We start from the raw sequence: 26,722 nt of genomic DNA, 5'->3' as shown, positions 1-26,722 counted from the left end.
TTCAAGAACAGGTAGAGTGGAAAGGAAAAAACATTATTTTGATGTGGTTATCAACTGTTTTGTGAGAGGTAGGCGATTTTGGCCATTTTGGCCAATTGGACATGCATGGACGGAATGGAAGAAAACGGTAGGAAAGCCGAATTGGAGGACATAAAGGCATATATTTAGGCATATATTTCTGAAAAGTAGACAAAATTCCAAGTTTAGGAAGGGGTGATTTGCATAGGTCGGGCAGCAACTATGTAGGGGAAAATGCCATAGATTTGGGGAAAACCGGGAAAATGACCGAAAAAAAGGTATGTGTTGGACATGGTTGGCTTGGTACGGCAATGGCTTCTATGAATTTTGAGAAAAGCAATGCTCCGCTACATTCCCCCAACTCTTGCAGTTAGGAAAGCGCACATCTTTTGTAGTGTTTTACAAAACGAGCAATACCACAAGCCAAACACTGAGCCATGGTACACAGGAGTTTTATGCTTACGTCCTGAACAGATGCACTTAGCATGTGTAAATCAGGAAAAACAATGTGGTGAGTAACGGCAAGCATACTTATTTTGAAAGAGCAATTTTGAAAGAGCATAGGCAGACCTTTCCAAGGGTAGGTGACTTGTGCAGGTTACAAAAGTGTATGGTGCCTAAAGCAGCAACTAAATGTAGGGCACATTTGGGAAATTAAAGGGTTGTGTGACAAAGGGCACCAGCAAATGGGTCAAAACGTTATGAAAACCACACAAACACAACAATATACCTTCCCGTGTTCCCACAGGTGTCCCACTGAAAACTGTACCTCACATGTGTGGGTGCACCTACCTGGGCGCCAAGGGGAAAGCCTAAAACACAGGTAACCCCAAGTCTATTTTGACACGGGAATTTCAAACTTTCTGCAGGCGGGCACACCATACAGATATGGGCCTCGGGTGTCCAAGCCACCAAGGAAAACAGAGAACCCCATGCATTTCCGAAAAGAGGACACCTGTGGGAATCCGCAGAGGTATGATTTGCACAAATAGGCCGAGAATGTATTACCCAGACACCCCCGCAAAGTCCGAAATGTGGGGAAAAAAACACATTTTCCACACATTTCACTCGGCTCACCCATCTAAACACACTGCCAACAACACATGGCCTACCGTCCCGCATTTCCACACGTGTCCCAATGAAAACAGTACCTGACATGTGTGGGTGCACCTACCTGGGCGCCAAGGGGAAAGCCTAAAACACAAGTAACCTCAAGTCTGCTTTCACACCTGAATTTCACACTCTCTGCAGACGGGCACACCATACAGATATGGGCCTAGGGTATCAAAGCCACCAAGGAAAACAGGGATCCCCATGCATTTCCAAAAAGAGGACAACCGTGGGAATCCACATAGGTATGATTTGCGTAAATCGGCCCAGAATTTATTACCCAGACACCCCGTCAAATTCTGAAATGTAGGGAAAAAAATGCATTTTCCGCACATTTCACTCGGCTCACCCATCGAAACACGCTGCCAACAACACATGGCCTATCGTCCCGCGTTCCCATAGGTATCTCTATGAAAACGGTACCTCACATGTGTGGGTGCAACTACCTGGGCGCTAAGGGTAAAGCCTAAAACACAAGTAACCCCAAATTTCACACTCTCTGCAGACGGGCACACCATACAGATATGGGCCTCGGGTGTCCAGGCCACCAAGGAAAACAGGGAACCCCATGCATTTCCGAAAAGGGGACACCTGTGGGAATCCGCAGAGGTATGATTTCGGCAAATCGGCTAGGAATGTATTACCCAGACACCCCCGCAAAGTCCGAAATGTGGGAAAAAAATGCATTTTCCGCATATTTCACTCGGCTCACACATAGAAACACGCTGACAACAACACATGGCCTACCATCCCGCATTCCCACAGGTGTTCCGATGAAAACGGTACCTCATATGTGTGGGTGCACCTACCTGGGCGCCAAGGGGAAAGCCTAAAACACAAGTAACCCCAAGTCTGTTTTCACACCTGAATTTCACACTCTCTGCAGACAGGCCCACCATACAGATATGGGCCTCGGGTGTCCAAGCCACCAAGGAAAACAGGTAACCCCATCCATTTCCGAAAAGGGGACACCTGTGGGAATCCGCAGAGGTATGATTTGCGCAAATCGGCCCAAAATTTATTACCCAGACACCCCCGCAAAATTCGAAATGTGGGGAAAAAACACATTTTCTGCACATTTCACTTGGCTCACCCATCGAGACACGCTGCCAACAATACATGGCCTACCGTCCCGCGTTCCCACAGGTGTCCCGATGAAAACCGTACCTCACATGTGTGGGTGCACCTACCTGGGCGTCAAGGGGAAAGCCTAAAACACAAGTAACCCCAAGTCTGTTTTCACACCTGAATTTCACACTCTCTGCAGACGGGCACACCATACAGATATGGGCCTCGGGTGTCCAAGCCACCAAGCAAAACAGGGAACCCCATGCATTTCCGAAAAGAGGACACCCATTAGGAATCTAGAGAGGTATGATTTGCCCAAATCGGTCCAGAATTTATTACACAGACACACCCGCAAAGTCCGAAATGTGGGAAAAAAACGCATTTTCCACACATTTCACTCAGCTCACCCATCGAAACACGCTGCCAACAACACATGGCCTACCGTCCTGTGTTCCCACAGGTGTCCCAATGAAAATGGTATCTCACGTGTGTGGGTGAACCTACCTGGGTGCCAAGGAGAAAGCCTAAAACACAAGTAACCCCAAGTCTGTTTTCACACCTGAATTTCACACTCTCTGCAGACGGGCACACCATACATATATGGGCCTCGGGTGTCCAAGCCACCAAGGAAAACAGGTAACCCCATGCATTTCCGAAAAGAGGACACCCATTAGGAATCTAGAGAGGTATGATTTGCCCAAATCGGTCCAGAATTTATTACACAGACACACCCGCAAAGTCCGAAATGTGGGAAAAAAACGCATTTTCCACACATTTCACTCAGCTCACCCATCGAAACACGCTGCCAACAACACATGGCCTACCGTCCTGTGTTCCCACAGGTGTCCCAATGAAAATGGTATCTCACGTGTGTGGGTGAACCTACCTGGGTGCCAAGGGGAAAACCTAAAACACAAGTAAACCCAAGTCTGTTTTCACACCTGAATTTCACACTCTCTGTAGACAGGCACACCATAGAGACATGGGTCTCGGGTGTCCAAGCCACCAAGGAAAACAGGTAACCCCATGCATTTCCAAAAAGAAGACACCCGTGGGAATCCGCAGAGGTATGATTTGCGCAAATCGGCCCAGAATTTATTACCCAGACACCCACACAAAATCCGTAATGTTGGATAAAAAATGCATTTTCCGCACATTTCACTTGGCTCACCCATCGAAACACGCTGACAACAACACATGGCCTACCGTCCCGCATTCCCACAGGTGTCCTGATGAAAATGGTATCTCACATTTGTGGGTGCACCTACCTGGGTGCCAAGGGGAAAGCCTAAAACACAAGTAACCCCAAGTCTGTTTTCACACCTGAATTTCACACTCTCTGCAGATGCGCCACCATACAGATATGGGCCTCGGGTGTCCAAGCCACCAAGGAAAACATGGAACCCCATGCATTTCCGAAAAGAGGACACCCGTGCGAATCTGCAGAGGTATGATTTGCCCAAATCGGCCCAGAATTTATTACCCAGACACCCCCGCAAAGTCCGAAATGTGGGGGAAAAACGCATTCTCCGCACATTTCACTTGGCTCACCCATCGAAACACGCTGCCAACAACACATGGCCTACTGTCCCACGTTCCCACAGGTGTCCCGATGAAAATGGTACCTCACATGTGTGGGTGAACCTACCTGGGCACCAAGGAGAAAGCCTAAAACACAAGTAACCCCAGGACTGTTCTCACACCTGAATTTCACACTCTCTGCAGATGCGCCACCATACAGATATGGGCCTTGGGTGTCCAAGCCACCAAGGAAAACAGGGAACCCCTTGCATTTCCGAAGAGAGGACAACCGTGGGAATCTGCAGAGGTATGATTTGTGCAAATCGGCCAAGAATTTATTACCCAGACACCCCCGCAAATTCAGAAATGTTGGAAAAAAAATGTATTTCCGCACATTTCACTCGGCTCACCCATCGAAACACGCTGCCAACAACACATGGCCTATCGTCCCGCGTTCCCACAGGTGTCCGGATGAAAACGGTACCTCACATGTGTGGGTGCACCTACCTGGGTGCCAAGGGGAAAGCCTAAAACACAAATAACCCCAAGTCTGTTTTCACACCTGAATTTCACACTCTCTGCAGACAGGCACACCATAGAGACATGGGTCTCGGGTGTCCAAGCCACCAAGGAAAACAGGGAACCCCATGCATTTCCGAAAAGAAGACACCCGTGGGAATCCGCAGAGGTATGATTTGCGCAAATCGGCCCAGAATTTATTACCCAGGGACCCCTGCAAAATCTGAAATGTTGGAAAAAAAGGCATTTTCCGCACATTTCACTCGGCAAACCCATCAAAACACGCCGCCAACAACACATGGCCTACCGTCCCGCATACCCACAGGTGTCCTGATGAAAACGGTTCCTCACATGTGTGGGTGCACCTACCTGGCCGCCATGGGGAAAACCTAAAACACAAGTAAACCCAAGTTTGTTTTCACACCTGAATTTCACACTCTCTGCAGACTGGCACACCATACAGATATGGCCTTGGGTGCCCAAGCCACCAAGGAAAACAGGGAACCCCATCAATTTCCGAAAAGAGGATACCTGTGGGTATCAGCAGAGGTATGATTTGCGCAAATCAGCCCAAAAATTATTACCCAAACAACCCCGCAAAATCCGAAATGTGGGGAAAAAAACACATTTTCTGCACATTTCACTTGGCTCACCCATCGAAACACGCTGCCAACAACACATGGCCTACTGTCCCGCGTTCCCACAGGTGTCCCGATGAAAATGGTATCTCACATGTGTGGGTGCACCTACCTGGGCGTCAAGGGGAAAGCCTAAAACACAAGTAACCCCAAGTCTGTTTTCACACCAGAATTTCACACTCTCTGCGGACGGGCACACCATACAGATATGGGCCTTGGGTGTCCAAGCCACCATGGAAAACAGGGAACCCCATGCATTTCCGAAAAGAGGACACCCGTGGGATTCCGCAGAGGTATGATTTGCGCAAATCGGCCCACAATGTATTACCCAGGCACCCCCACAAAGTCTGAAATGTGGGGAAAAAAAGCATGTTCCGCACATTTCACTCGGCACACCCATCGAAACACGCTGCCAACAACACATGGCCAACCGTCCCGCTTTACCACAGGTGTCCCGATGAAAACGGTACCTCACATGTGTGGGTGCACCTACCTGGGCGCCAAGGGGAAAGCCTAAAACACAAGTAACCCCAAGTCTGTTTTCACACTTGAATTTCACACTCTCTGCAGACGGGCACACCATACAGATATGGGCCTCGGGTGTCCAAGCCATCAAGGAAAACAAGGAACCCCATGCATTTCTGAAAAGAGGACACTTGTGGGAATCCACAGAGGTATGATTTCCACAAATCGGCCCAGAATGTATTACCCAGACACCCACGCAAAGTCCGAAATGTGGGACTAAAAACACATTTTCCGCACATTTCACTTGGCTCACCCATTGAAGCACGCTGACAATAACACATGGCCTACCATCCCACGTTCCCACAGGTGTCCCGATGAAAGTGGTACCTCATATGTGTGGGTGCACCTACCTGGGCGCCAAGGGGAAAGCCTAAAACACAAGTAACCCCAAGTCTGTTTTCACACCTGAATTTCACACTCTCTGCAGACAGGCACACCATACAGATATGGGCCTCGGGTGTCCAAGCCACCAAGGAAAACAGAGAACCCCATGCATTTCTGAAAAGAGGACACACGTGGGAATCCACAGAGGTATGATTTTGGCAAATTGGCCAGGAATGTATTACCCAGACACCCCCGCAAAATCCGAAATGTGGGAAAAAAATGCATTTTCCGCACATTTCACTCGGCTCACACATTGAAACACGCTGACAACAACACATGGCCTACTGTCCCGCATTCCCACAGGTGTCCCGATGAAAGCGGTACCTCACATGTGTGGGTGCACCTATGTGGGCGCCAAGGGGAAATCCTAAAACGCAAGCAACCCCCAAGTCTGTTTTCACACCTGAATTTCACAATCTCTGCAGACAGGCCCACCATACAGATATGGGCCTCGGGTGTCCAAGCCACCAAGGAAATTAGGGAATCCCATCCATTTCCAAAAAGAGGACACGTATGGGAATCTGCAGAGGTATGATTTGCGCAAATCGACCCAAAATTTATTACCCAGACACCCCCCGCAAAATTCGAAATGTGGGGAAAAAAACACATTTTCTGCACATTTCACTTGGCTTACCCATCGAAACACGCAGCCAACAAAACATGGCCTACCGTCCAGCGTTCCCTCAGGTGTCCCGATGAAAACCGTACCTCAAATGTGTGGATGCACCTACCTGGGCATCAAGGAGAAAGCCTAAAACACAAGTAACCCCAAGTCTGTTTTCACACCTGAATTTCACACTCTGTGCAGACGGGCACACCATACATATATGGGCCTCGGGTGTCCAAGCCACCAAGCAAAACAAGGAACCCCATGCGTTTCCTAAAAGAGGACACCCATTGGAATCTGCAGAGGTATGATTTGCGCAAATCGGCCCAGAATTTATTACAGACACACCCGCAAAGTCCGAAATGTGGGAAAAAAACGAATTTTCCGCACATTTCACTCGGCTCACCCATCGAAACACGCAGCCAACAAACCATGGCCTACCGTCCCGCATTCCCACAGGTGTCCTGATGAACTGTACCTCACATGTGTGGGTGAACCTACCTGGGTGCCAAGGGGAAAGCCTAAAACACAAGTAACCCCAAGTTTGTTTTCACACCTGAATTTCACACTCTCTGCAGATGGGCACACCATACAGATATGGGCCTTGGGTGTCCAAGCCACCAAGGAAAACAGGGAACCCCATGTATTTCCGAAAAGAGGACACCGGTGGGAATCTGCAGAGGTATGATTTGTGCAAATCGGTCCAGAATTTATTACCCAGACACCCCTGCAAATTCTGAAATGTGGGGGAAAAACTCATTTTCTGCATATTTCACTTCTCTCACCCATCGAAACACGCTGCCAACAACACATGGCCTACCGTCCCACATTCCCACAGGTGTCCCAATGAAAACGGTACCTCACATGTGTGGGTGCAACTACCTGGGCGTCATGGGGAAAACCTAAAACACAAGTAACCCCAAGTCTGTTTTCACACCTGAATTTCACACTCTCTGCAGACAGGCACACCATACAGATATTGGCCTCTGGTTTCCAAGCCACCAAGGAAAACAGGGAACCCCATGCATTTCCAAAAAGAGGACTCCAGTGGGAATCCGCAGACGTATGATTTTCGCGAATCGGCCAAGAATTTATTACCCAGACACCCCCGCACATTCCGAAATGTGGGAATAAAAACACATTTCCTGCACATTTCACTCAGCTCACCCATTGAAACACGCTGCCAACAACACATGGCCTACCGTCCCGCGTTCCCACAGGTGTCCCAATGAAAACGGAACCTCACATGTGTGGGTGCACCTACTTGGGCACCAAGGGGAAAGCCTAAAACAAAAGTTACCCCAAGTCTGTTTTCACACCTGAATTTCACACTCTCTGCAGACGGGCACACCATACAGATATGGGCCTTGGGTGTCCAAGCCACCAAGGAAAACAGGGAACCCCATGTATTTACGAAAAGATGACACCTGTGGGAATACGCAGAGGTATGATTTGTGCAAATCGGCCCAGAATGTATTACCCAGACACTCCCGCAAATTCAGAAATGTGGGAAAAAAAGGTATTTTCCGCACATTTCACTCAGCACACCCATCGAAACACGCTGCCAACAACACATGGCCTACCGTCCCGCATTCCCACAGGTGTACCGATGAAAATGGTACCTCACATGTGTGGGTGCACCTACCTGGGCGCCAAGGGGAAAGCCTAAAACAGAAGTAACCCCAAGTCTGTTTTCACACCTGAATTTCACACTCTCTGCAGACAGGCACACCATACAGATATGGGCCTCGGGTGTCCAAGCCACCAAGGAAAACAGGGAACCCCATGCATTTCTGAAAAGAGGACACACGTGGGAATCCACAGAGGTATGATTTCGGCAAATTGGCCAGGAACGTATTACCCAGACACCCCCGCAAAGTCCGAAATGTGGGAAAAAAATGCATTTTCCGCACATTTCACTCGGCTCACACATCGAAACACGCTGACAACAACACATGGCCTACCGTAACGCATTCCCACAGGTGTCCCGATGAAAGCGGTACCTCACATGTGTGGGTGCACCTACCTGGGCGCCAAGGGGAAAGCCTAAAACACAAGTAACCCCAAGTCTGTTTTCACACCTGAATTTCACACTCTCTGCAGACAGGCCCACCATACAGATACGGGCCTCGGTTGTCCAAGCCACCAAGGAAATTAGGGAACCCCATCCATTTCCAAAAAGAGGACACGTATGGGAATCTGCAGAGGTATGATTTGCGCAAATCGGCCCAAAATTTATTACCCATACACCCCCCACAAAATTCAAAATGTGGGGAAAAAAACAAATTTTCTGCACATTTCACTCGGCTCACCCATCGAAACACGCAGCCAACAAAACATGGCCTACTGTCCCGCGTTCCCACAGGTGTACCGATGAAAATGGTACCTCACATGTGTGGGTGCACCTACCTGGGCGCCAAGGGGAAAGCCTAAAACACAAGTAACCCCAAGTCTGTTTTCACAACTGAATTTCACACTCTCTGCAGACAGGCACACCATACAGATATGGGCCTCGGGTGTCCAAGCCACCAAGGAAAACAGGGAACCCCATGCATTTCTGAAAAGAGGACACCCGTGGGAATCCACGGAGGTATGATTTCGGCAAATTGGCCAGGAATGTATTACCCAGACACCCCCGCAAAGTCCGAAATGTGGGAAAAAAATGCATTTTCCGCACATTTCACTCGGCTCACACATCGAAACACGCTGACAACAACACATGGCCTACTGTCCCGCATTCCCACAGGTGTCCCGATGAAAGCGGTACCTCACATGTGTGGGTGAACCTACCTGGGCACCAAGGGGAAAGCCTAAAACACAAGTAACCCCAGGTCTGTTTTCACACCTGAATTTCACACTCTCTGCAGATGCGCACACCATACAGATATGGGCCTCGGGTGTCCAAGCCACCAAGGAAAACAGGGAACCCCATGCATTTCCAAAAAGAGGACACCTGTGGGAATCCGCAGAGGTATGATTTCCATAAATCGGCCCAGAATGTATTATCCAGACACCCACGCAAAATCCGAAATGTGGGAAGAAAATGCATTTTCCGCACATTTCACTTGGCTCACCCATCGAAACACGCAGCCAACAAAACATGGCCTACCATCCAGCGTTCCCACAGGTGTCCCGATGAAAGCGGTACCTCACATGTGTGGGTGCACCTACCTGGGCGCCAAGGGGAAAGCCTAAAACACAAGTAACCCCAAGTCTGTTTTCACACCTGAATTTCACACTCTCTGCAGACGGGCACACCATACAGATATGGGCCTTGGGTGTCCAAGCCACCAAGGAAAACAGGGAACCCCATGCATTTCCGAAAAGAGGACACCGGTGGGAATCTGCAGAGGTATGATTTGCCCAAATCGGTCCAGAATTTATTACCCAGACACCCCCGCAAATTCTGAAATGTGGGGGAAAAACTCACTTTCCGAACATTTCACTTCGCTCACCCATCGAAACACGCTGCCAACAACACATGGCCTACCGTCCCACATTCCCACAGGTGTCCCAATGAAAACGGTCCCTCACTTGTGTGGGTGCACCTACCTGGGCATCATGGGGAAAACCTAAAACACAAGTAACCCCAAGTCTGTTTTCACACCTGAATTTCACACTCTCTGCAGACAGGCACACCATACAGATATTGGCCTCTGGTTTCCAAGCCAACAAGGAAAACAGGGAACCCCATGCATTTCCAAAAAGAGGACTCCAGTGGGAATCTGCAGATGTATGATTTTCGCAAATCAGCCAAGAATTTATTACCCAGACACCCCGCACATTCCGAAATGTGGGAATAAAAACACATTTCCTGCACATTTCACTCAGCTCACCCATTGAAACACGCTGCCAACAACACATGGCCTACCGTCCCGCGTTCCCACAGGTGTCCCGATGAAAACGGAACCTCACAAGTGTGGGTGCACCTACTTGGGCACCAAGGGGAAAGCCTAAAACAAAAGTTACCCCAAGTCTGTTTTCACACCTGAATTTCACACTCTCTGCAGACGGGCACACCATACAGATATGGGCCTTGGGTGTCCAAGCCACCAAGGAAAACAAGGAACCCCATGCATTTCCGAAAAGAGGACACCCGTGGGAATCCGCAGAGGTATGATTTGCGCAAATCGGCCCAGAATGTATTACCCAGACACTCCCGTAAATTCAGAAATGTGGGAAAAAAAGGCATTTTCCGCACATTTCACTCGGCACACCCATCGAAACACGCTGCCAACAACACATGGCCTACCGTCCCGCGTTCCCACAGGTGTACCGATGAAAACGGTACCTCACATGTTTGGGTGCACCTACCTGGGCGCCAAGGGGAAAGCCTAAAACAGAAGTAACCCCAAGTCTGTTTTCACACCTGAATTTCACACTCTCTGCAGACAGGCACACCATACAGATATGGGCCTCGGGTGTCCAAGCCACCAAGGAAAACAGGGAACCCCATGCATTTCTGAAAAGAGGACACCCGTGGGAATCCACAGAGGTATGATTTCGGCAAATTGGCCAGGAATGTATTACCCAGACACCCCCGCAAAATCCGAAATTTGGGAAAAAAATGCATTTTCCGCACATTTCACTCGGCTCACACATCGAAACACGCTGACAACAACACATGGCCTACCGTAACGCATTCCCACAGGTGTCCCGATGAAAGCGGTACCTCACATGTGTGGGTGCACCTACCTGGGCGCCAAGGGGAAAGCCTAAAACACAAGTAACCCCAAGTCTGTTTTCACACCTGAATTTCACACTCTCTGCAGACAGGCCCACCATACAGATATGGGCCTCGGTTGTCCAAGCCACCAAGGAAATTAGGGAACCCCATCCATTTCCAAAAAGAGGACACGTATGGGAATCTGCAGAGGTATGATTTGCGCAAATCGGCCCAAAATTTATTACCCATACACCCCCCACAAAATTCAAAATGTTGGGAAAAAAACAAATTTTCTGCACATTTCACTCGGCTCACCCATCGAAACACGCAGCCAACAAAACATGGCCTACCGTCCCGCGTTTCCACAGGTGTCCCGATGAAAACCGTACCTCACATGTGTGGGTGAACCTACCTGGGTGCCAAGGGGAAAGCCTAAAACACAAGTAACCCCAAGTTTGTTTTCACACCTGAATTTCACACTCTCTGCAGACGGCACACCATATAGATATGGGCCTTGGGTGTCCAAGCCACCAAGGAAAACAGGGAACCCCATGTATTTCCGAAAAGAGGACACCGGTGGGAATCTGCAGAGGTATGATTTGCCCAAATCGGTGCAGAATTTATTACCCAGACACCCCCGCACATTCCGAAATGTGGGAATAAAAACACATTTCCTGCACATTTCACTCAGCTCACCCATCGAAACACGCTGCCAACAACACATGGCCTACCGTCCCGCGTTCCCACATGTGTCCCAATGAAAACGGAACCTCACATGTGTGGGTGCACCTACTTGGGCACCAAGGGGAAAGCCTAAAACAAAAGTTACCCCAACTCTATATTCACACCTGAATTTCACACTCTCTGCAGACGGGCACACCATACAGATATGGGCCTTGGGTGCCCAAGCCACCAAGGAAAACAGGGAACCCCATGCATTTCCGAAAAGAGGACACCCGTGGGAATCCGCAGAGGTATGATTTGCGCAAATCGCCCCAGAATGTATTACCCAGGCACCCCCGCAAAGTGTGAAATGTGGGGAAAAAAAGCATTTTCCGCACATTTCACTCGGCACACCCATCGAAACACGCTGCCAACAACACATGGCCAACTGTCCCACGTTCCCACAGGTGTCCTGATGAAAACGGTACCTCACATGTGTGGGTGCACCTACCTGGGCGCCAAGGGGAAAGCCTAAAACACAAGTAACCCCAAGTCTGTTTTCACATTTGAATTTCACACTCTCTGTAGACGGGCACACCATACAGATATGGGCCTCGGGTGTCCAAGCCACCAAGGAAAACAGGGACCCCATGCATTTCCGAAAAGAGGACACCTGTGGGAATCCGCAGAGGTATGATTTTAGCAAATCGGCCCAGAATGTATTACCCAGACACTCCCGTAAATTCAGAAATGTGGGAAAAAAAGGCATTTTCCGCACATTTCACTCGGCACACCCATCGAAACACGCTGCCAACAACACATGGCCTACCGTCCCGCGTTCCCACAGGTGTACCGATGAAAATGGTACCTCACATGTGTGGGTGCACCTACCTGGGCGCCAAGGGGAAAGCCTAAAACACAAGTAACCCCAAGTCTGTTTTCACAACTGAATTTCACACTCTCTGCAGACAGGCACACCATACAGATATGGGCCTCGGGTGTCCAAGCCACCAAGGAAAACAGGGAACCCCATGCATTTCTGAAAAGAGGACACCCGTGGGAATCCAGGGAGGTATGATTTCGGCAAATTGGCCAGGAATGTATTACCCAGACACCCCCGCAAAGTCCGAAATGTGGGAAAAAAATGAATTTTCCGCACATTTCACTCGGCTCACACATCGAAACACGCTGACAACAACACATGGCCTACCGTACCGCATTCCCACAGGTGTCCCGATGAAAGCGGTACCTCACATGTGTGGGTGCACCTACCTGGGCACCAAGGGGAAAGCCTAAAACACAAGTAACCCCAGGTCTGTTTTCACACCTGAATTTCACACTCTCTGCAGATGCGCACACCATACAGATATGGGCCTCGGGTGTCCAAGCCACCAAGGAAAACAGGGAACCCCATGCATTTCCAAAAAGAGGACACCTGTGGGAATCCGCAGAGGTATGATTTCCATAAATCGGCCCAGAATGTATTATCCAGACACCCACGCAAAATCCGAAATGTGGGAAGAAAATGCATTTTCCGCACATTTCACTTGGCTCACCCATCGAAACACGCAGCCAACAAAACATGGCCTACCATCCAGCGTTCCCACAGGTGTCCCGATGAAAGCGGTACCTCACATGTGTGGGTGCACCTACCTGGGCGCCAAGGGGAAAGCCTAAAACACAAGTAACCCCAAGTCTGTTTTCACACCTGAATTTCACACTCTCTGCAGACGGGCACACCATACAGATATGGGCCTTGGGTGTCCAAGCCACCAAGGAAAACAGGGAACCCCATGCATTTCCGAAAAGAGGACACCGGTGGGAATCTGCAGAGGTATGATTTGCCCAAATCGGTCCAGAATTTATTACCCAGACACCCCCGCAAATTCTGAAATGTGGGGGAAAAACTCACTTTCCGAACATTTCACTTCGCTCACCCATCGAAACACGCTGCCAACAACACATGGCCTACCGTCCCACATTCCCACAGGTGTCCCAATGAAAACGGTCCCTCACTTGTGTGGGTGCACCTACCTGGGCATCATGGGGAAAACCTAAAACACAAGTAACCCCAAGTCTGTTTTCACACCTGAATTTCACACTCTCTGCAGACAGGCACACCATACAGATATTGGCCTCTGGTTTCCAAGCCAACAAGGAAAACAGGGAACCCCATGCATTTCCAAAAAGAGGACTCCAGTGGGAATCTGCAGATGTATGATTTTCGCAAATCGGCCAAGAATTTATTACCCAGACACCCCGCACATTCCGAAATGTGGGAATAAAAACACATTTCCTGCACATTTCACTCAGCTCACCCATTGAAACACGCTGCCAACAACACATGGCCTACCGTCCCGCGTTCCCACAGGTGTCCCGATGAAAACGGAACCTCACAAGTGTGGGTGCACCTACTTGGGCACCAAGGGGAAAGCCTAAAACAAAAGTTACCCCAAGTCTGTTTTCACACCTGAATTTCACACTCTCTGCAGACGGGCACACCATACAGATATGGGCCTTGGGTGTCCAAGCCACCAAGGAAAACAAGGAACCCCATGCATTTCCGAAAAGAGGACACCCGTGGGAATCCGCAGAGGTATGATTTGCGCAAATCGGCCCAGAGTGTATTACCCAGACACTCCCGTAAATTCAGAAATGTGGGAAAAAAAGGCATTTTCCGCACATTTCACTCGGCACACCCATCGAAACACGCTGCCAACAACACATGGCCTACCGTCCCGCGTTCCCACAGGTGTACCGATGAAAACGGTACCTCACATGTGTGGGTGCACCTACCTGGGCGCCAAGGGGAAAGCCTAAAACAGAAGTAACCCCAAGTCTGTTTTCACACCTGAATTTCACACTCTCTGCAGACAGGCACACCATACAGATATGGGCCTCGGGTGTCCAAGCCACCAAGGAAAACAGGGAACCCCATGCATTTCTGAAAAGAGGACACCCGTGGGAATCCACAGAGGTATGATTTCGGCAAATTGGCCAGGAATGTATTACCCAGACACCCCCGCAAAGTCCGAAATGTGGGAAAAAAATGCATTTTCCGCACATTTCACTCGGCTCACATATCGAAACACGCTGACACATGGCCTACCGTCCCGCATTCCCACAGGTGTCCCGATGAAAGCGGTACCTCACATGTGTGGGTGCACCTACCTGGGCACCAAGGGGAAAGCCTAAAACACAAGTAACTCCAAGTCTGTTTTCACACCTGAATTTCACACTCTCTGCAGACAGGCCCACCACACAGATATGGGCCTTGGGTGTCCAAGCCACCAAGGAAATTAGGGAACCCCATCCATTTCCGAAAAGAGGACACGTATGGGAATCCGCAGAGGTATGATTTGCGCAAATCGGCCCAAAATTTATTACCCAGACACCCCCGCAAAATTCAAAATGTGGGGAAAAAAACACATTTTCTGCACATTTCACTTGGCTCACCCATCGAAACACGCAGCCAACAAAACATGGCCTACCATCCAGCGTTCCCACAGGTGTCCCGATGAAAACCGTACCTCACATGTGTGGGTGCACCTACCTGGGCGTCAAGGAGAAATTCTAAAACACAAGTAACCCCAAGTCTGTTTTCACACCTGAATTTCACACTCTCTGCAGACGGGCACACCATACAGATATGGGCCTTGGGTGTCCAAGCCACCAAGGAAAACAGGGAAACCCATGCATTTCCGAAAAGAGGACACCGGTGGGAATCTGCAGAGGTATGATTTGCCCAAATCGGTCCAGAATTTATTACCCAGACACCCCCGCAAATTCTGAAATGTGGGGGAAAAAGTCACTTTGCGAACATTTCACTTCGCTCACCCATCGAAACACGCTGCCAAAAACACATGGCCTACCGTCCCACATTCCCACAGGTGTCCCAATGAAAACGGTACCTCACTTGTGTGGGTGAACCTACCTGGGCGTCATGGGGAAAACCTAAAACACAAGTAACCCCAAGTCTGTTTTCACACCTGAATTTCACACTCTCTGCAGACAGGCACGCCATACAGATATTGGCCTCTGGTTTCCAAGCCACCAAGGAAAACAGGGAACCCCATGCATTTCCAAAAAGAGGACTCCAGTGGGAATCCGCAGACGTATGATTTTCGCAAATCGGCCAAGAATTTATTACCCAGACACCCCGCACATTCCGAAATGTGGGAATAAAAACACATTTCCTGCACATTTCACTCAGCTCACCCATCGAAACACGCTGCCAACAACACATGGCCTACCGTCCCGCGTTCCCACAGGTGTCCCGATGAAAATGGAACCTCACATGTGTGGGTGCACCTACTTGGGCACCAAGGGGAAAGCCTAAAACATAAGTAATCCAACTCTGTTTTCACACCTGTATTTCACACTCTCTGCAGACAGGCACACCATAGAGACATGGGTCTCGGGTGTCCAAGCCACCAAGGAAAACAGGGAACCCCATGCATTTCCGAAAAGAGGACACCCGTGCGAATCTGCAGACGTATGATTTGCCCAAATCGGTCCAGAATTTATTACCCAGACACCCCCGCAAAGTCCGAAATGTGGGGGGAAAACGCATTTTCCGCACATTTCACTTGGCTCACCCATCGAAACACGCTGCCAACAACACATGGCCTACCGTCCCACGTTCCCACAGGTGTCCCGATGAAAATGGTACCTCACATGTGTGGGTGAACCTACCTGGGCACCAAGGGGAAAGCCTAAAACACAAGTAACCCCAGGTCTGTTTTCACACCTGAATTTCACACTCTCTGCAGATGCGCCACCATACAGATATGGGCATCGGGTGTCCAAGCCACCAAGGAAATCAGGGAACCCCTTGCATTTCCGAAAAGAGAACACCTGTGGGAATCCGCAGAGGTATGATTTGTGCAAATCGGCCAAGAATTTATTACCCAGACACCCCCGCAAATTCAGAAATGTTGGAAAAAAAATGCATTTCCGCACATTTCACTCGGCTCACCCATGGAAACACGCTGCCAACAACACATGGCCTATCGTCCCGCGTTCCCACAGGTGTCCGGATGAAAACGGTACCTCACATGTGTGGTTGCACATACCTGGGTGCCAAGGGGAAAGCCTAAAACACAAATAACCCCAAGTCTGTTTTCACACCTGAATTTCACACTCTCTGCAGACAGGCACACCATAGAGACATGGGTCTCGGGTGTCCAAGCCACCAAGGAAAACAGGGAACCCCATGCATTTCCAAAAAGAAGACACCTGTGGAAATCCGCAGAGGTATGATTTGTGCAAATCGGCCCAGAATTTATTACCCTGACACCCCCGCAAATTCAGAAATGTGGGAAAAAAATGCATTTTCCGCACATTTCACTCGGCTCACCCATCGAAACACGCTGCCAACAACACATGGACTACCGTCCCGCGTTCCCACAAGTGTCCGAATGAAAAAAGTACCTCACATGTGTGGGTGCACCTACCTGGGCCCCAAGGTGAAAGCCTAAAACACAAGTAACCCCAAGCCTGTTTTCACAGCTGAATTTCACACTCTCTGCAGACGGGCACACCATACAGATATGGGCCTCGGGTGTCCAAGCCACCAAGGAAAACAGGGAACCCCATGCATTTCCGAAAAGAAGACACCCGTGGGAATCCGCAGAGGTATGATTTGCGCAAATCGGCCCAGAATTTATTACCCAGGGACCCCCGCAAAATCTGAAATGTTGGAAAAAAAGGCATTTTCCGCACATTTCACTCGGCACACCCATCAAAACACGCCGCCAACAACACATGGCCTACCGTCCCGCATACCCACAGGTGTCCCGATGAAAATGGTTCCTCACATGTGTGGGTGCACCTACCTGGCCGCCATGGGGAAAACCTAAAACACAAGTAAACCCAAGTCATTTTTCACACCTGAATTTCACACTCTCTGTAGACTGGCACACCATACAGATATGGGCCTTGGGTGCCCAAGCCACCAAGGAAAACAGGGAACCCCATCAATTTCCGAAAAGAGGATACCTGTGGGTATCCGCAGAGGTATGATTTGCGCAAATCAGCCCAAAATGTATTACCCAAACAACCCGGCAAAATCCGAAATGTGGGGAAAAAAACACATTTTCTGCACATTTCACTTGGCTCACCCATCGAAACACGCTGCCAACAACACATGGCCTACTGTCCCGCGTTCCCACAGGTGTCCCGATGAAAATGGTATCTCACATGTGTCGGTGCACCTACCTGGACGTCAAGGGGAAAGCCTAAAACACAAGTAACCCCAAGTCTGTTTTCACACCAGAATTTCACACTCTCTGCGGACGGGCACACCATACAGATATGGGCCTCGGGTGTCCAAGCCACCAAGCAAAACAAGGAACCCCATGCATTTCCTAAAAGAGGACACCCGTGGGAATCTGCAGAGGTATGATTTGCGCAAATCGGCCCAGAATTTATCACACAGACACACCTGCAAAGTCTGAAATGTGGGGGAAAAACACATTTTCTGCACATTTCACTTGGCTCACCCATCGAAACACGCTGCCAACAACACATGGCCTACCGTCCTGCGTTCCCATAGGTGTCCCGATGAAAATGGTATCTCACATGTGTGGGGGAACCTACCTGGGTGCCAAGGGGAAAGCCTAAAACATAAGTTACCCCAAGTCTGTTTTCACACCTGAATTTCACACTCTCTGCAGACGGGCACACCATACAGATATGGGCATTGGGTGTCCAAGCCACCATGGAAAACAGGGAACCCCATGCATTTCCGAAAAGAGGACACCCGTGGTAATCCGCAGAGGTATGATTTGCGCAAATCGGCACACAATGTATTACCCAGGCACCCCCACAAAGTCTGAAATGTGGGGAAAAAAAGCATTTTCCGCACATTTCACTCGGCACACCCATCGAAACACACTGCCAACAACACATGGCCAACCGTCCTGCTTTACCACAGGTGTCCCGATGAAAACGGTACCTCACATGTGTGGGTGCACCTACCTGGGCGCCAAGGGGAAAGCCTAAAACACAAGTAACCCCAAGTCTGTTTTCACACTTGAATTTCACACTCTCTGCAGACGTACACACCATACAGATATGGGCCTCGGGTGTCTAAGCCACTGAGGAAAACAGAGAACCCCATGCATTTCTGAAAAGAGGACACACGTGGGAATCCACAGAGGTATGATTTTGGCAAATTGGCCAGGAATGTATTACCCAGACACCCCCGCAAAGTCCGAAATGTGGGAAAAAAATGCATTTTCCGCACATTTCACTTGGCTCACCCATCGAAACACGCTGCCAACAACACATGGCCTACCGTCCTGCGTTCCCATAGGTGTCCCAATGAAAATGGTATCTCACATGTGTGGGGGAACCTACCTGGGTGCCAAGGGGAAAGCCTAAAACATAAGTTACCCCAAGTCTGTTTTCACACCTGAATTTCACACTCTCTGCAGACGGGCACACCATACAGATATGGGCCTTGGGTGTCCAAGCCACCATGGAAAACAGGGAACCCCATGCATTTCCGAAAAGAGGACACCCGTGGTAATCCGCAGAGGTATGATTTGCGCAAATCGGCACACAATGTATTACCCAGGCACCCCCACAAAGTCTGAAATGTGGGGAAAAAAAGCATTTTCCGCACATTTCACTCGGCACACCCATCGAAACACACTGCCAACAACACATGGCCAACCGTCCTGCTTTACCACAGGTGTCCCGATGAAAACGGTACCTCACATGTGTGGGTGCACCTACCTGGGCGCCAAGGGGAAAGCCTAAAACACAAGTAACCCCAAGTCTGTTTTCACACTTGAATTTCACACTCTCTGCAGACGTACACACCATACAGATATGGGCCTCGGGTGTCTAAGCCACTGAGGAAAACAGGGAACCCCATGCATTTCCGAAAAGAGGACACCCGTGGGAATCCACAGAGGTATGATTTCCACAAATCGGCCCAGAATGTATTACCCAGACACCCACGCAAAGTCCGAAATGTGGGAAAAAAATGCATTTTCCGCATATTTCACTTGGCTCACCCATTGAAGCACGCTGACAATAATACATGGCCTACCATCCCACGTTCCCACAGGTGTCCAGATGAAAGTGGTACCTCACATGTGTGGGTGCACCTACCTGGGCACCAAGGGGAAAGCCTAAAACACAAGTAACCCCAGGTCTGTTTTCACACCTGAATTTCACACTCTCTGCAGATGCGCACACCATGCAGATATGGGCCTCGGGTGTCCAAGCCATCAAGGAAAACAGGGAACCCCATGCATTTCCGAAAAGAGGACACTTGTGGGAATCAGCAGAGGTATGATTTGTGCAAATCGGCCCAGAATGTATTACCCAGACACTCCCGCAAATTCAGAAATGTGGGAAAAAAGGCATTTTCCGCACATTTCACTCAGCACACCCATCGAAACACGCTGCCAACAACACATGGCCTACCGTCCCGCATTCCCACAGGTGTACCGATGAAAACGGTACCTCATATGTGTGGGTGCACCTACCTGGGCGCCAAGGGGAAAGCCTAAAACACAAGTAACCCCAAGTCTGTTTTCACACCTGAATTTCACACTCTCTGCAGACAGGCACACCATACAGATATGGGCCTCGGGTGTCCAAGCCACCAAGGAAAACAGAGAACCCCATGCATTTCTGAAAAGAGGACACACGTGGGAATCCACAGAGGTATGATTTTGGCAAATTGGCCAGGAATGTATTACCCAGACACCCCCGCAAAGTCCGAAATGTGGGAAAAAAATGCATTTTCCGCACATTTCACTCGGCTCACACATCGAAACACGCTGACAACAACACATGGCCTACTGTCCCGCATTCCCACAGGTGTCCCGATGAAAGCGGTACCTCACATGTGTGGGTGCACCTACCTGGGCGCCAAGGGGAAAGCCTAAAACACAAGTAACCCCAAGTCTGTTTTCACACCTGAATTTCACAATCTCTGCAGACAGGCCCACCATACAGATATGGGCCTCGGGTGTCCAAGCCACCAAGGAAATTAGGGAACCCCATCCATTTCCAAAAAGAGGACACGTATGGGAATCTGCAAAGGTATGATTTGCGCAAATCGGCCCAAAATGTATTACCCAGACACCCCCCGCAAAATTCGAAATGTGGGGAAAAAAACACATTTTCTGCACATTTCACTTGGCTTACCCATCGAAACACGCAGCCAACAAAACATGGCCTACCGTCCAGCGTTCCCACAGGTGTCCCGATGAAAACCGTACCTCACATGTGTGGGTGCACCTACCTGGGTGCCAAGGGGAAAGCCTAAAACACAAGTAACCCCAAGTTTGTTTTCACACCTGAATTTCACACTCTCTGCAGACAGGCACACCATACAGACATGGGCCTTGGGTGTCCAAGCCACCAAGGAAAACAGGGAACCCCATGTATTTCCGAAAAGAGGACACCGGTGGGAATCTGCAGAGGTATGATTTGTGCAAATCGGTCCAGAATTTATTACCCAGACACCCCTGCAAATTCTGAAATGTGGGGGAAAATGTCATGATCTCTGCTTCCAAAAGGTCAGGGTTTTCCCAACTCCCTTGGAAGCAGATCCATAACCCAGGTACCGAGGGCCAACCAGTCCCAATTGGGACCTTTTGGACCCAGTCCTGGCGCCAGTGGCACCAGGCTCATAAATATGCCCAGTCCCAGCGCTGGAAGCGCCGGGCTCATAATGCTTGGGTGGACTTACCTGCAGCAGACCATGCTGCTTACTTGCCTGCCAGCTGAGCCTCTGATCCTCTTCTGTTTGGAACTACTTTTCCTGTTGGGTGGGGCAGGAGCCACTCCCTAGATTCAGAACACTGGAACTCTTCTGGAAAGCAGGAACTCTTTTCTTACCTAGGCGTGGCTGTGGAAGGAGACACCTAAGCACTACAGGATGCTATTTAAACCACACCCGGTGGATGAATCTTGCTTTGCGTTATTCTGCATCCTCTGCAGCAGAACGCTCATCGTGTCTTCTGCATCGGATCCTGGGCCTAAGGAAAAAGGCATACCATCCTGAATCCAGTCTTCAGCAACACCTATAAAGACAAGAAAGAACAGGTTAGCATTCCGGCATCTGAAAGACAAAGGCTTACCTACTCTTCGTGCGCTCCGGAGGTCTTCACACTGCATTCCGGCATCTGAAAGACAAAAGCTTACTGACTCTTCGCACGCTCCGGAGGCCTTCGGCGCTGCATCCTGCATCTGAAAGACAAAACAAGGTGCGTTTAAAGACATTGGGGAACTTTAATACTCACGTGCCATTACTCCTTTCCACATCAACCCCAGTGGGTATTCCGGCACCCTGCAGCCGCTCCGAACTCGTACCTGCAAAATAAAAGACAGTTAGAGCGCATCGTGAAGCAGGCAACAAGCGCTTACTTACGTGCTTCCAGGCGCTTCTATTCATCATACGGACTCCATCTTCAACTCACTTCAGCCCGTCATCCGCCATCGCCGGAACCTGCAAAACAAGAGACATCATTGCTAAAGACTTTAAAGACAATAGAATTACTCGAAACTTACCGTTCGTGCAGTAAACGACGGACAGCAGTCCTCTGAAGTCAAGAGGCCTGCGCTACCGATCCAGTGAAGAAACTGGTTACAGCACCCTGCCCCGAGGCAGATGGAGAGCTCGGCATTCACTTACCTAAGGTGAGAGCGTTAACCTTTGGGGGTCTACAGGAGAGCAAAAAGGGAAGAGATAGGGACACCCCAATAACCCCAGTTCATTAATCCCATATTTTCTGTCTGCAGACATCTTACTCTTGAAGTCAGGCATACAGTGCACAGAGGTCCAGCCCAAAGAGCCAACCGGGTGCTACACATCACCTTTGAAGATACGGTAGTCGCCCAGTCAAGACCGGCGCCTCTGCGAGAATCAGGTGAGCGTTACAGAACGCAAAGCCTACCGCAAAACTCTCGCCCAGGCGCTATGGAAACCTCGGATACTGACCACCTAGCCCGGTTACTTGGGGAACTAAGGGCAGAAGTGCATACAGCTCGTCAGGAAACGAATGCTCTAAGAAGGGAACTAATTATTTCCAAGGAGAGAACAGACGGTCTTGCTAGACAATTGCTACAGTCACAAGCCGGACAAACCCCGTTACCGGCATTAGGGGCAAATCTTCCTTCAACATCCTCTATGAATCCAGTGCAGATCAACCTACCTGGGAATGTACCTCTGGCTCCGCCCGAACGATTTTCTGGTGACCCAAAGAGGTTTGCAGTATTTATCAATCAGTGCCGGTTGCACTTCTTATGCCGGCCAGCAGCCTTTCCAACTGATCAAGCTAAAGTAGCTTTTGTACTTTCGTACCTTAGTGGCAATGCGGCAGACTGGTCGATCCCTCTAGTTAATCAAGATGATCCGGTTCTCCATGATTTTCAAGCCTTTCAGATTAGTATGGAAAAACTGTTCGCAAGACATTCACAGGGGCAGGCCTTGGACAATGAGCTTCTTTCGTTGCGACAGGGTAATCAAGACCTTTTGGCTTATATTGCATCTTTCAATAGACTAATAGTGGAAACTCAATGGCCTGAGGACAAAAGGATTACGCTGTTTTACAGAGGTCTACGTGGAGAGCTCAAAGACGTTTTAGCCCAAGTAGTGAATCCCCCACAAGACTGTTCGTATTATATAGACTTGGTCGTTCAAATAGATCATAGACTGTAGAACAGGAAGGCCGACCGTTCCAAGTTTGATGCTCGAGTATTTTCCAAACCGCCAACTCCTTCCAAAGGAGTAGACTCCGGGGAACCCATGCAAATTGGGGGTCTGAAAGGTCCTCTAACACAAAAGGAGCGGGAAAGGAGAAAACAGTTGCAATTATGCCTATATTGCGGAAACTCAGGGCACTTTCTTCGAGACTGTCCGGTGAAACCTGCCAAGAAGGCAGTAGGAGCTGCAGTTACCAAAGTTACAAACTCTGAGCAGGGAAACGACCTCGCCCGACAAGAATAGAGGTCCTCTTGCCGAGCGTGAAAACCAGTTCCGTGACCTCGCATTTCGTGATACCTATGGTCCTCATTAGCCCTGATAATCCGGATCGATTACATGCAATTGAAGCTTACGTCGACAGCGGTGCCATCGGCAATTATGTGGATCATGAAATGGTTTCGAGGATGAATCTAACTCTTTGTCCCAAGGCTGTAAAGGACGTCATTACTACAGTGGATGGTACGGAGATAGCCTCCGGGTCAGTAACGCATACCACTCAAGAGGTGACGCTAGTAAGTCAAGATGGACACCATGAGAAGATCGTGTTCGATGTGATCAAGGCCCCTCAGTTTCAGATTATTCTAGGAATACCTTGGTTAGAGAAACACAATCCTCTGATCGATTGGCGAGCAAGAACGGTCCAGTTTCCAGAATGTGTCTCTACTTGTCACCCTCCACCTGGTGTTGCACTGGCAGCAATTTCTTCAGAGACTCCCCAGTTACCTCCCGAATACCTTGAATACCAAGATGTTTTCCGGAAGGATCAGGCTAACACTCTACCTCCTCATAGGTCTTATGACTGTAACGCTCACCTGATTCTCGCAGAGGCGCCGGTCTTGACTGGGCGACTACCGTATCTTCAAAGGTGATGTGCAGCACACGATTGGCTCTTTGGGCTGGACCTCTGTGCCCTGTATGCCTGACGTGCAGAGTAAGATGTCTGCAGATAGAAAATACGGGGTTAATGAACTGGGGTTATTGGGGTGTCCCTATCTCTTTCCTCTTCTCCTCTCCTGTAGACCCCCACAGGTCAACGCTCTCACCTTAGGTAAGTGAATGCCGAGCTCTCCATCTGCCTCGGGGCAGGGTGCTGTAGCCAGCTTCTTCACTGGATAGGTAGCGCAGGCCTCTTGACTTCAGAGGACTGCTGTCCGTCGTTTACTGCACGAACGGTAAGTTTCAAGTAACTCAAATGTCTTTAAAGTCTTTAATAATGATGTCTCTTGTTTTGCAGGGTTCCGGCGATGGCGGATGATGGGCTGAAGTGAGTTGAAGATGGAGCCCGTGTGATGAATAGAAGCGCCTGGAAGCACGTAAGTAAGCGCTTGTTGCCAGCTTCACAAAGCGCTCTAACTGTCTTTTTATTTTGCAGGTACAAGTTCGGAGCGGCTGCAGGGTGCCGGGATACCCACTGGGTTAGATGTGGAAAGGAGTAATGGCACGTGAGTATTAAAGTTCCCCAATGTCTTTAAACGCACCTTGTTTTGTCTTTCAGATGCGAGATGCAGCGCCGACGGCCTCCGGAGCGTGCAAAGAGTTGGTAAGCTTTTGTCTTTCAGATGCCGGAATGCAGTGTGAAGACCTCCGGAGCGCACGAAGAGTAGGTAAGCCTTTGCCTTTCAGATGCCGGAATGCTAACCTGTTCTTTCTTGTCTTTATAGGTGTTGCTGAAGACTGGATTCAGGATGGTAAGCCTTTTTCCTTAGGCCCAGGACCGGATGCAGAAGACACGATGAGCGTTCTGCTGCAGAGGGTGCAGAATAACGCAAAGCAAGATTCATCCACCGGGTGTGGTTTAAATAGCCTCCTGTAGTGCTTAGGTGTCTCCTTCCACAGCCACGCCTAAGTAAGAAAAGAGTTCCTGGTAAAAAAAGAGTTCCTGCCTTCCAGAAGAGTTCCAGTGTTCTGAATCTAGGGAGTGGCTCCAGCCCCACCCAACAGGAAAAGTAGTTCCAAACAGAAGAGGATCAGAGGCTCAACTGGCAGGCAAGTAAGCAGCATGGTCTGCTGCAGGTAAGTCCACCCAAGCATTATGAGCCCGGCGCTTCCAGCGCTGGGACTGGGCATATTTATGAGCCTGGTGCCACTGGCGCCAGGACTGGGTCCAAAAGGTCCCAATTGGGACTGGTTGGCACTCGGAACCTGGGTTATGGATCTGCTTCCAAGGGAGTTGGGAAAACCCTGACCTTTTGGAAGCAGAGATCATGACAGTACCCCCCCTCAAGGCCCCTCCCAAACCGGGCTTCTCCGAGGGTTTTGGCTTGTCAGGAAATGTTCGGTGAAATCTTTTGATTAGGCGAGGAGCGTGGACATATTCAGCAGGTTCCCAGGATCTCTCTTGGGGGCCGTAGCCTTTCCAGTCAATTAGGTAGAATAGTTTAGATTTGGAGATCTTGGAGTCCAGAATGCTTTTGACTTCAAACTCGAGTTCTCCATCAACTAGGATAGGTTTTGGAGATTTGGTTAGTCGGGTTTGAGGTTGCACAGGTTTTAATAGAGAGACGTGGAAGACCGGATGTATCTTCATGTGCGGGTGCAAGTCCAACTTGAGCGCTACTGGGTTTACTATGGTAGTGATGGAATAGGGACCAAAGTATCTTGGGTTGAATGTGCGTGGCCCTTTTAGAGATAGATATCTGGTGGATAACCAGACTTGATCCCCTACTTGATAGTGAGGGGCTTCCTTCCGATGTTGATCTGCTCCTTTCTTGTATTGTTCTTTAGCCCTTTGAAGGTGAGAAACAGCTTCCTTAAAGGCTTGGGTGATTGTAGAATGCAGGTAGTCTACTGCTGGTGTTTCAAGATCTTGGAGGGGATCCAACTCCGAGGTTCGAGGGTGACTGCCGTACAAAAGAAAAAACGGGGTTTTCCCAGTTCCCGAATGGACAGAGTTATTGTAGGCATACTCGGCTATCCAAAGGATATCTTTCCAAGTTTTTTCAGTTTGTTGCAGCATGCAGCGTAAATACTGTTCCAGAGTTTGATTGGTCCTCTCGGTTTGTCCGTCGGTCTGAGGGTGGTGACTGGTCGATAGTCTCACATCAATTTGAGCCGACCGACAGCAACTTCGCCAAAAATGAGAAATAAATTGACTACCTCGATCTGAAATTAGAACCGAAGGAAAACCGTGCAGTCGGACGATGTTTTCGAGAAATTCTCGGGCCAGAGTTGCTGCTGTTGGCAAGCCTTTGAGCGGAATGAAATGCGCCATTTTGGAGAATAAGTCCACGATTACTAGAATTGTATTGTATCCGGAGCATGGAGGTAGA

The sequence above is a fragment of the Ambystoma mexicanum genome, chromosome 2q (genome assembly GCF_040938575.1).
Source record: "Ambystoma mexicanum isolate Mex_15411 chromosome 2q, UKY_AmexF1_1, whole genome shotgun sequence".
In the NCBI taxonomy this organism is placed as follows: Eukaryota; Metazoa; Chordata; class Amphibia; order Caudata; family Ambystomatidae; genus Ambystoma; species Ambystoma mexicanum.
This window is presented reverse-complemented; position numbering follows the sequence as displayed.